Here is a 7,468-nt window from a genome sequence, read left to right as displayed (position 1 = left end):
ACGCTCAAGTTTTTAATTTAAATTTAATGATACTGACTCTTTAAACGAGGTGTTTATTTTAAACACAAACACATTCTTAAATAACTTAACAATGTTAGATAAAATGCTGCTTGTTATATTTCACGTTAATTGTTTGAGAAAATGAGCATTTGGTTTTATGTTTATTATAACGAAGTCCAATAATGAAATAATGAACCTACTCTAGTTTTTGATCGGGACAACAGACAAAATTCCCTTAAACTAACAAGGACTTCGACCTAACAATGAGTTCTTATAATGCAGATATTGAATCTTAGAGCAGTTGAATTATCATCCGTTGACACATACCAGTTTGAGTAAAGGAATTATTTTTAACATTCAGTTTAGTGTTTTCTTTTACGAATCGAAGTATTCTTAGGTAATTGATCGATAAGGGATTGTTTTTATCAAGACACAGGTATCGATTTACTGCCTGCGTAATTGTGTGACGCAAATAACAGGGCTTGATGATGTGTGCACATAATAAAGCTTCATATGTGTAAACACGAATTGCTATCCAGAAATGTATACCAACTATCAATGTTTTTTTTTTATATAGCAGCTGAGGTATTATTGATTGTGTTCATTAGTTTGTTTTAGTAATTTCAATCGAATATCAATTGCATTATCTGAAAGGTCGTACTTTTAGTTACATTCTAAAATGATTATCAAGAGTAATTTGTCTGATTGAACTATATGTTTTTTACTTGCCCTTATCAATACATGTTAAATAAAGGTAAGCGCATGAGCAGGTGGTATATAACACAAAAACTGTACACGTTTTAGTTAATTGACAGAACACACAATCAAACCTCAGAAACTATATTAGGAGTTTTAAGTAAGTTGACACTGTCAAACACAATTTTACTGAGTATGCATGTGCTAATATTCTCTACGCAACTTCATAAATTAATTCCAACAAAATGGACGAACTGAATAAACATGAAGAACACTTTCAAAATACAGCATATTGTGTACCATAGTAATGCCATCGCCTTCCCAATTTTCCTACTTTGATGTGACCTTTGGACACGCAGGTTTATAATTAATTATGTTAACCTGTACAAAGTGCAAAGTATGTACTGAAGTCATGAATAGTATAATTGTATCCTTTTTGACGATGCTGGAACAGCATCGTCTAAGGTATGATAACCAGTAAAACAATTCTTCACAATGGCGACCTATGTAAAAGACCGAGCCAGTCCGATTGAGATAACTCGATTTTTAAGTTACTTCCCTTGGCATTCGCCACTGCGTAGGAGATTGCTCGTTGATTTTCATTGATAACATTCTCCTAGCAGAGTTGTCGTTCGTGTTGATAAAGGTAAATATTAATAGAACAGCATATCCTGGGGAAACAGATTCAATAAGTGTATCAGAACGTTAATTTCAAATTAGTAATTTTACATCCATTTTATTTTTATGGACCAATGAAACAACTATATATTTTCTCTATTTTGTTTGATATTTGTTCTCGATTTAGTATATAAATTGCGAATAAAAACATGTAAAATTAATTTTTTACGTGATCAAAAAACTAAAGAATGCGAACAATTTCGAACCTGCAAATTGTAAACGCTGCACTGCTATGATATATATAGATAAAACAACATTTATTTGCGTAATTGTCCGTCCCGCTAGCGCAGTGGTAAGGACGTTCGCTTTTTCACCTTCACGACACCGGTTCGATTCCGCTCCCGGCGCAATGTTATATTGTGTCTGTTTTGTGGCCACCATTCCGGACAGGTGTTTTTTCCGGATAAGCTCATCCCCCCCCCCCCCGCAGCATTTGACCATATAAAAAATTAAAAAGTATTTCAGTACAAAACAAATAGCTGGAAATTGCAGCTATCATTCAAAATTCGTCCCAACTGTCGTCAATCTAATCTTATTAGGTAGGAGTGCTGGACACACTCCGGGTCCCAACATTATGCAGCATCAGCGCGGACGTAACTCATTACCTTGGAAAAACACAAATACACACACTGGGTGCATCCTAGGCGCGTATAGACTCAAATAAGGCAACACGCTCAAGTGCGGGCACAATCATTTAAAATTTACATATTGAATACGATATTCTAACAGATATTACACAACCACCTAAGTGTACATACCATGTTTGATATTTCGTTCGATTGTTAGATTTCAGCATATACATGTATAAGGTCATTTCGCTATAAGTTAACTTATCCATATGTTCGTGGGCGAACTCGGATAGTCAAGTGCTCATACGATTGAGCTCACATGGTCCGGCTATGAGCTCATACCTACTTTCGAGAATCATCATGAAGGTATTGCCATACTTAATGAACAAGTATGTGACCCGCCTCCCAGTTTCGCTCAATGGGTCAAGTTATCCACGGGTACTAATTCCCCGTACCCCTAAACTTTTTTTCGTACCAAAAATGTTTCGTACTCAATTTTTTTCGTACCAAATAGTTTTTCGTACCCAAATTTTCGTACCCAATTTTTTTATCGTACCCAAATGTTCGTATCAACATACACAATTGTGGTGATATAGATAAACTTAAATTGATGTTTTATATCCATCCTCTTGAAAAGCATCGTCACACCAGTACTGCCAGTACTTTGATTAATTATATGTAGGACAACCCAAAAACTTACCTGGAACCATCATTTTTTAAGACCAAACCGTATTTTTTGAACACGCCATAAGAAACATAGATAGATTGCAAACAAATAAAGTACACAGATAATATTTGAATAACTTGTGTCGATTGTCGCGTTAGTACGTATCATAAATTTGAAATCATAATTAAGAAAATTTCTTTATTGGAAATTTTATTTCCTAAAAATAAACAGTTACATTTTAATGCGATGTTAACAAATTTTATTCATGGTTTATATGTTCGACCATCATAAAAGAATACATGAGGGTGTAACCATAAAATAAACATCCCTTTTCCGTATTAAACAAGTGTGTGACGTCTCTTTGTTATAATGGTTTTGCATTATTATAAATCGAAAGCTTGTCCAATTAAAAGACACTATAGTAACTGGACGTAAGGTCATATTCACATGATAATTAGTTACACATTGTGAAGATGTACGTTTTTAATGTACTTTGTCATCTTGTTTAAATGAGAATCTGCTGTTTATGTCGTTTTTAATCCGTATTTGACTGCGGTGTTTTATCACAGATGACCCAGATACAATCCTAACCCAGTTTTTATCAAGATAAACATTCTTACCAAATTTAATAAAGATTAGATGAAAACTGTGACCTCTACTGTCTACACAAACAAATTGTTGACGGTTTTTCTATTATTTGACCTAGTGACCTAGTTTTTGACCTCAGATGACCCAAATACAATCCCAACCGAGATTTCATCAAAACAATCTGACCAAATTTCATAAAGATTGGATGAAAACTGCGACCTCTACAACAACAACAAATGGGATTGTTTACCCTCGGGACTTCGGTTAAAAACCATTGCCCGAGCAAACTGCTTAACATAAAACTCTGCTTAAAAAGGTCGAAAACGGCCATAAAATGGACAGCCCGATTTTAAATGGGCTGTTCCATTGATATAAATAGAAAACTTTGCAGTGCTGGTGCGGTGCCTTAATAAAAATCTATTGGTTTAAAAATATCTATCCTTATTTAAGAAGCGTTAAAAACGCATTACTTTACACTGGCTGGGCCTAACGCTGTTAAAAGGCGGCGTTTTTATTGGTTGATACACTTTTAAAACGATGGCGCTGATTGGCCGAAATTTCTTATTAAGGATTGCAAGTAGGTCAATCCGTTTATAAATAGAATTTCCCCACGGCTGACGACCTTAGCGTTGCACTTTAACAAAAAGTAAACAATAATAGTTTCTATGTAGAAAATATAAATGAAAGAAAAGGATGAATAAATCCAAAAGAACTTGGAGTTGTTTTATAGTTATAAATTAAAATGTTTATGTTATGTTACTGTACTTATTATTAATTATTATTATAAATATGATGTTGTTATTGTATTGTTATTGTTTGTTTTGTTTTTTAAGGAGGAGAGAGAGAAAGATTAGCCCAATTTTTATAAGTAAAGATGGTGAAAACACATACTGTTGTATGTGGCATCATCATTACTAGACCCACTTTTCAGTATATACTGCAATGGGTTTGTTGGAGTCTTTAGACTTTGTGATCTGTGTTTTAAATGTTAAAATCCAAATAGGATTATTTTAATATAATGCTTATAGAAAAAGGAATACACAGATGTGTAATATTTTGAGAAACAAAATAATAATACTTGAGGGTTTTCCAGATCACAAAGTGGTTGAACATTGCCACTATATATTTACATGAATAGTCAGGTACCATTATTATGTGTATATTTAAGGTTTAAACGAAATGCCACACAACAAGATCTAATCGTTGGAGAGATATGTCTATCTATGAACATTAATTAGTGGGGATACCAGAGCCTGATTTAATAGCTCTCAAATGTAAGGTGAATTTGCATGTATACATGCAATTATATGAAAAAAGAAAAGAAAAAACATAATATATAATAACACATAGGGAGTATAACTCTCAAATATATATTAATGTTGCAATTGAGTATTGAGTTATTAAAAATGTAATGTGTATAAATTTATGCATGTGGCTCAATGTTAAACACTTGCAGACAGGGAATATAGCCGTAATGCTCCAACGTAAGACCCTGTCTGTATGGAACTTAAAGAGGATTGGGCTATGGAGAAGGGAAGTCCCCCCAGAGTGGCATTAAAACAATATTTAAAAGTGAGTTTAGTAAAAAAAACTTATATGTTGAGGGTAATGACTTACGTGTCTCCAAACGGTCACCTTTATAGGGCCACATAAAAATAAAGGTAAGACAATGTGCTTTACAGTTAAAAATGAGACAAAAACAACTAAATTTGTACAAAAAGTACATTATTTACAATATGTACAGAACTATATGCGTTTATATATTTAAAATACATGTTGCCACCCTGGGGGTTGAAAGAAGAAAAGATTTTTGGAAGTGTAGGCCGGTGTGTGTATGGGGGGGGAGAAAGAGCCAGTCAGGGTGATGTCAATCAGTTGAACTAAGGGAGGTAATTGTGGGGATGGAGTCTACAATGGTGTTTCCCCAGGACCAGAGGGAGTGCACGGTAAATGAAAAATAGTCTGTATACTATTGGAGGAAAATTGAAAAAGGTAAGATGTAAAATCGTAAAAAGACCAAATATTACCTAGATGCAGTAAAACAACTCAAAAGGCTCCAATCCAACCAATATTATTAATATATTGGTGATAACAATGGAGGGAATAGTACTAAAGTACCTTGTTTGGTATGTAAAATGGCAATTAAACAGAAAAACCGAGGTAATTTGCTATATAAAATAGCAATTTAATATAAAATTGAGGAAATTTGCTATATAAAATAGCAATTTGAACATGAATTAGTGTAATACAGAGTAAAATGTTTGCTATGGTGTAGAAATAGCAGTATTGAGAAAAAAATAAGGCAATTTGCTATATAAGATAGCAGTTTTACACAAAAATAAGGAAATTTGCAGTTATAACAAGATTTAATGTACTACAAGGTACAAAATTAGCAGTATCGACAAAGTCGACAATAATACCAAGGGATTAGGTATTACTCAAGATAGGGCTAAATAAGTGTTTATCATGGTATAAGGCCCTGCACCGTGCACTCCTGTCCGACATGGCTCTTCGAGTTTGAAGGGGAAAGGGTGGGGTGTCAAAGGGGAAGAGAGGGGGTGCAATGCAGCCAACAATCCCAGGTTACTGGACAGCCTCGTCCTTTCTTGTAGTAAGAAATGCCGTAAAATATGATTATATTAAAAAACTGAAACTGCGACCTCTATTGTCTACACAAAGTTTTTCTATTAGTTGACCTAGTTTTTGACCTAGTGACCTAGTTTTTGACCCCAGATGACCCAAATACAATCCCAAGCCAGATTTCATCAAGATAAACATTCTGACCAAATTTCATAAAGATTGGATGAAAACTGAAACCTCTATTGTCTATACAAGGTTTTTCTATTATTTGACCTAGTTTTTTTCCTAGTGACCTATGTTTTGACCTCAGATGATTCAAATACAATCCCAAGCCAGATTTCATCAAGATAAACATTCTGACCAAATTTCATAAAGATTGGATGAAAACTGTGACCTCTACTATCTACACAAGCAAATTGTTGACGGACGCACACACGCACACACGCAAGCACGCACGCACATGCGGACGCCGGACATCGCACGGTCACATAAGCTCACCATGTCACTTAATGACAGGTGAGCTTAAAAGGCAAAAAGAGGGGAAATGCGTATGGGTGTTTTTTTTTCATGGCAAACAATAGAAATATCAAAATATATATTTGTCTATAAACTTCCATTTATTTACTGTAAATTGGCTGTATTTCCATTGAATCAATTAACAGACAAAAGTTGTTTGAACTCCTTTTTGGAGATTAAATAATGTGTAATAAAAACTACTGTCGGTTCTTATTGCATACACGCAAGCAGAAGACATCGTATGACATGGTCGTGGTATATGACAGCCGCCGAAATTGTATGACATGAACAAGGCAGAATACATTGTATCAAAAGCTCATGGCTGCAGACAGTCTTTGGCAAGTTCATGGCAGCTGACAGTGTTTTAAAAGTTAATGGCAGCTGAAATTGTATGCCAAGTTCATGGTGTGTGGCCCGTTTTATGAAAAATGTACCTTTAACACACAAAATTTTATATGCACTGCCTAACTTATTGGAATCCGCTATGAATTAGTTATAGTATCGTGAATATAACACAATACCTGCTGAAGTTCCACCTTGATAACGTCAAGGCATAGTACAACTATTAAAGGGGCCTTTTCACAGATATTGGCATGTTTTGGAGTGTGTCATTAAATGCACTGTATTGATAAATGTAAACATTGGATCTAAAAAGCTCCCGTATAAAAACAAGAATAAAATTTTAAAAAGGAAAAAAGTAGCCCGCAGCAGGGCTCGAACCAGAGACCCCTGGAGTCCTGGAGTAAAAACCAATTAGACCGCTCGGCCAAGTATGTATGAGAGACGTATTTTACACTATATATACGCAATCTTCGTAGTTTCACGAAATTAAACGACAACAACAGAACTCTCCAACTTATTCAATCGTTTCGCGTTGCAACGCTGAAACATTTTCAGGTTTTTAAATCGTCAAAAGATGCATATAATGGCTATATTAGACCATGGTAAATGTTCAGTATTACAGTTTCCTCACAAATATAATAACTAAAACGAAAATTTGCGAATCTGAAACAACTTTCTTCAATTTTGTCAATTTACCAAAACGTGAAAAGATCCCTTTAAGGTGTTAAACATAATTTAGGAATATTGAACGCTGAGTGTGTGGTTATGTATCATTTTGTTATCGAAGAGGCAGCTTTCGCAGTATGATTTAAATGCATCACCTTACTGAATA

The sequence above is a fragment of the Dreissena polymorpha genome, chromosome 7 (genome assembly GCF_020536995.1).
Source record: "Dreissena polymorpha isolate Duluth1 chromosome 7, UMN_Dpol_1.0, whole genome shotgun sequence".
Taxonomy (NCBI): domain Eukaryota; kingdom Metazoa; phylum Mollusca; class Bivalvia; order Myida; family Dreissenidae; genus Dreissena; species Dreissena polymorpha.
This window is presented reverse-complemented; position numbering follows the sequence as displayed.